This window comes from Priapulus caudatus, unplaced genomic scaffold (genome assembly GCF_000485595.1).
Source record: "Priapulus caudatus unplaced genomic scaffold, Priapulus_caudatus-5.0.1 Scaffold1404, whole genome shotgun sequence".
In the NCBI taxonomy this organism is placed as follows: Eukaryota; Metazoa; Priapulida; class Priapulimorpha; order Priapulimorphida; family Priapulidae; genus Priapulus; species Priapulus caudatus.
In genome coordinates, this window is record NW_014578465.1 from 11,668 (window position 1) to 16,889 (window position 5,222).

At 43.0% G+C, this 5,222-nt stretch overlaps 1 long non-coding RNA gene across 1 annotated transcript; it reads left to right on the plus strand.

Moving 5' to 3' along the window:
* Positions 1-155: 155 nt before the first annotated feature.
* On the plus strand, positions 156-3,182 carry LOC106816530. The gene is made up of 3 exons (XR_001394901.1): positions 156-1,410; positions 1,713-1,792; positions 2,908-3,182. It is a non-coding gene; the product is annotated as an uncharacterized LOC106816530 (long non-coding RNA).
* Positions 3,183-5,222: the final 2,040 nt, after the last annotated feature.

The following is a 5,222-nucleotide window of genomic DNA, read 5'->3' on the forward strand; positions in this document are numbered from 1 at the left end:
TTGGGGTTAGAGTTAGGGTTGGGGTTAGAGTTTAGGGTTAGGGTTAGGGTTTGTGTTCATGTGTGTACATGTGTGGGTGTGACTGTGTGTATAGATGTGTGCATGTGTGGGTGTGACTGTGTGTATGTATAGATGTGTGCATGTGTGACTGTGTGTATAGATGTGTGCATGTGTGGGTATATCTGCAGCCTGATATCCGCGCGAAGCGCGAACAACGGTACTACTAGCTTTTAGCCGGATACTTAACATTAATCTTCATACCAACTTTTGCAGGTGTTTAAAATCATCTCGAGGAAGAAGGAGGAGAAAGAAAAAGAAGAAGAAGAAGACGACGATGACGAAGACGAAGAAAAAGGAGAAGAAGACGAAGAAAAAAACCAACAGATAGAATCTGCGAAACATCTGCACTGATGAGGCCCAACGTAATAACGAGCCACAGTGTACCAGTAGCGGCGACTATGAGACATCGCCGGCAAAGATGAATATTGTCACCAAGCTGTCAAGTAGCCGTCTTTTGGATGTCATTGCCGGTCAAGCAGCACCAACGGCACTTCAAAGTTTGCATGCAGTCTGATGATTCACCAGCAATTTGGGCACCTCAGGCACCCTGAATCTGATTTCATGATATAGATAGAAGAATACTAGAAGATTATATACAAGGATATATTAACGCAAGGAAAGATACAACACACTAATCGATGAGCAGCATGGGTTTGAACCACAACAAAGTTGAGAGACTCAGCTGCCCACAGCGTCACATGAACTAGCAGAGTCATTCTCAACTAATGAGGGAAGACAGACTGACTTAATCATACTGGACTTCAGCAAGACATTTGATCTACCAGTCTCTGAGCTGCATTGAACCACTAAGAGACATTCTACCAGTGACTCAGGTCATTCTGTTCAAACAGAAGCTGACGATTCTTCCCACGTTACATGTTACAAACTACTAAAGCCGAGGCACAGGATTAGAAAATCTTCATACAGGAGCCGTAGTTGTTGCTGCCAATGCCATGGTTTCCCTATAAACTTGTAAAGGCCCTTTCTGAGTACACCCTAGTGATGGCTGAGGCTGTGCCGGTTGGGTTTCGCACCCAGTGGCCGCTACGGTAGCCGGATTGGCTCAGACTTGAAGGGACGAAAGGAAGTGGGCAAACTGACTTTACATTAAACCATGGCGTGCGACGACTGCACATCTTGATTCCACGTCGGATTTATGAAGATGGCATCGGCTGTTATCCTTCTTTCATCCCATCGGATGTGTCAAGGATCTGGTGTGGCTGAAGGGTACCTAACTTTGCCACTCAACATCAGTGTTTTCGCCTTTCCCAGTCTGCTCATCGTCTGATACTTCACATATCACCATTGGTTATGAAGACTTGTGTGTTGGGTGGACAGGTATTGAGCAAGGTGAGTACGAGTATAATGATTGCAACATATAGCTGTCCACATGTCATCTTGTCAGTGACGTAGGGACACAGCTGTTCCTATGAAAAACATAAATTTGAACCAATTGACAATGTTTAAGACCAATTTAGTTTAGAAATGACTATTGAATTGTAGAAATATGTAGACTGATTTATAATTTTAAATCAAGATTAAAACGTAATAATTATTATAGCTGGTGGGTTATCTATGGTATAAATACCGGTGCAAGCTAGATTATTTGTTATCCGTTCATTCTGTATGTGTTTCATGCAATGTCATTGCAGGCATATCAGAGAGAGAAGAGGAATAATTGGTGCCAAGGTGCTAGGTCATGAAGCTGGGATTGGAGCATGCTAACATTTTGGTAATTCAAACATCATGCATGCTAATTTTCCATACTAGCTCTACCCTACAGTGAGTAATTCCTTCCTTGATCTTAGGATAGAGCTTTGGCATTGACTTTCATCTACATCACGGCTTTTTCTAAATTTTCCTAAATTTTGTGGATTCATCCACTTCCAACTTTTTAAGGCAAAATATGGGTATGCGACTTATACACGAATGCATCTTATACACGAGTAAATATGGTACACAGCGTTCGAAATTAGTGCCGACCCGGAGGCCCGAGGCCACCAAGTTTTTGCTTCGCCCACCATCTCTACGAAACTGCCAGTCCTCCTGACCGGCACTTTTTTCCCTCATATTACGCTGGAATACTACGGTTATCGCATCGGCTGTTTAGACAGACTTGTAAACGGGAGCGCATTCTAATACGCTCTGTTCCTGAGTGTAGACGGGGTATCCAAAACATCTAGAGCCGAGAGCATGAACTCCCTCAACGCATGATTCGCCACACTAACAAAACCTCGTGACAGTCTAAGAAATCGATTTCGACATGACCCGTTTTTATGACCGCATAACAATAAGTTCATATGTCGCAGGGGTTATCGTGGGGAGTGAGGGCACGACCAGTGACACCTGACACGCACGTAATCAAAGCTATTAACTGAATTCGTCACTTTTCTTTACGCAGAAAGTGGACCATTTTTATTCAGTTAGACATCTAGAAGCAATGTAAACTGTATCAAGATTCTATAGGCACTTGTAACTTTGCGGATGTGCGGCAGCATTGATCTATGTATTGGGGGTACTGTGGACTGGGGAGGAGAAAAACGAAAGTAAAACCTTTCCCACAAGCTCCCCCGACATTCCTAGAGCTTGAGATATATTATTTGACCAACTCTAAGTTACATGTATGCTGTTAATGCCAATGGTTATTTTTGTATACTATTTTGTTACTCACTGCTAGTAAATAAGCAGACCACCAACTTTCTGCAGTTTCTGAACTTTCTGAAGTTGGTGGTCCTGCTGTCTGCTAGATTTTCAGCCAAAATTCGAACCCTGATGGTACATTAAAATTATGTATTATAAAGCCTCTAGAGGGTGAATGTTAGATTGTTGTCTTTGATGTGGTTACAGGACAGGAGACCCGGGACAGGAGAGGAGACTCACGAAAAGAGAGGAGCCCAGGACAGGACAGGAGACCCAGGACAGGACAGGAGACCGAGGACAGGACAGGAGCACCAACTACCATTTATTGAGAAGCTGCAAACACTGCCACTCCTGAGTACTAGCGCGTGCCAGCACACTTATGTACTAGGTTTTCGTCAAGCTGACAGAAGTTGTAAGTGTGTAAATCATTGATGCTAGAACTGTTGTATAAATGCACATTGTTACCGTCAAGTTGTCTAGCTACCGTGATGTACATCGCTTACTGCAAATTGCAAGTCATTGGTTTTTTCATATGAAGTTCGGTTTTTAGGACTTCAGCCTATTCAAGTAATCGAAATAGTTTTAACGATTTCTTTAGTGACAATATCTGGAACATATGTTACTCATGGCAGGTGGCAGTCGCAGTGTAAAAGTTTTTAATTTGATGGATCCAGTAATAATTAGCCAGTTTTGCTTTTGCGTGTGCCAGGGTGGGTGAGACAACACTTGGCTGGGTCAGAGCATGGGGAAATCGCACCTCCCCCCTCCAAGAGCGTGGGAGTTAGGGTTGGGGACTTGTCCGGCTCGCAGGTTTTACCGCCTGGCAACAAATCGCATCAATTATAATTTTCACAAAATTGAAGCCGAATATATTTTGCATCTACTCTCCATAATATACAATACCTTAATACTTTTCCCTGATTCAGATACATGAGTGCATAATAATGCTTATAAAAACTTAATCTTATCTGTGGTTTTGCGACATACGAGTGGAGTAAATTTATCATGGCTAGGTCATTGTCAGCATCCGATTGAAGCACCCTGAGATTAGCGCTGGATTCATTTGAATATTTTTGTTAGATATAATATATAGATATATAATATTATTTATGTTAGTAGCCAAAATCCCAAATGCCACTGCACTTTTTAAATGCAAAACTGCTATTAAGTTTTGATAACCATTTATGTACCATGATATGGAATCAATTGACTAATAATTACTATTAATTTATAATTGTGTAAATTGTAAAAATTGCAACTTGCTGAAAACTTTGCCACTATGTGATTAAACTATTGAGAAGTGATTCACCACATGACGACCTTGCATTGATTCCTTTCAATGGCGATGTGTATTTTCTATTGCATTTGTAAATGTTTGGTAATGTTTGTAATTGTAAATTTTGAAGTGAAATTAAATTGTACGGAGATAGCTTTTCCAGCGTGAGCAATGTGAGCATGCCATCAACGGAGCAAAATCGTGTGAGTAAAGAGGGTAGCGAAGGGGAGGAGGAGGGGTGGACTTGGGCACAGGGGAGCGGGGGTGCGGGAAGGTTGGGAAATAGGGGGAGGGGCGGAAGCGCGGGTAAATGTCGGGGTTGGGGGAGGGGGGCAGAGGGGGAGATTAGCTTAGAGCTTGCAAGGGGCAGCAATAGGTTAGGTTAGCTAGAACATATAGCCCAAGGGCTCCGCAGCAGCGCCTGCGGCGGCGTATTGGTGGGTTATAGCCCTGCCTGCGTTAGAGCGAGGGCTTATGATTCTAGAGCTTAGCTGTGAGCGAGGATGAGAGTGAGAGTTGACACAGAGGGAGAAGAAGAAGCGCGCATGAAAGTCGAGAGCGAGGGAGNAACAGTTGTTATTATGAATGTTGTACAATGGATATACAAATAAAATGTGATTCTAAACTACTTCTATGACTAATACTACTATTCTAGCCTATTTCTTGACTACATTTCTATCGTCACGAGTTTCTGCAATGCATTAAGACAAAATACACACAAGTTATACTAGACTAAAATTCCCTAAAATCACTTTACAAGTAACTGCGCAAGTACTTGTGAAACTGACAAGTGACTTGGGAATNTCTTACTTAACTGATATATACTCCACTGAACGTAAGATACAAACTCACGGTAACCTAGTATGTAAATTACACTATTAGTCTATAGCAACTATATTAAATGATTCTTTCTCTCTCTCTCTCGCCCTCTCTATTTCTCTCTATCTCGCTGTCTCTCTCATCTATGTTTGGCCTACTCGTCTTCCTCTCTTTCTGTCACTCTCACCCCTCCTCTCTCTCGCGCGCGCACGCTCTCATTCTCGCCCGTGCTCTGTGTCTCTGCCTCTCTCGCTTCACCTATCTATCTCTTCTCATCCTCGCCCCCGCTCTGTGTCGCTGCCTCTCTCGCTTCACCTATCTATCTATCTCTCGCTCTCTCTTTCGCGCGCGTTCTCTCTCCCCTTTCTCCCCTTCTCTCGCTCTCACCCCACTCTCTCGCGCTGTCACTCTTTCATCTATATTTGGC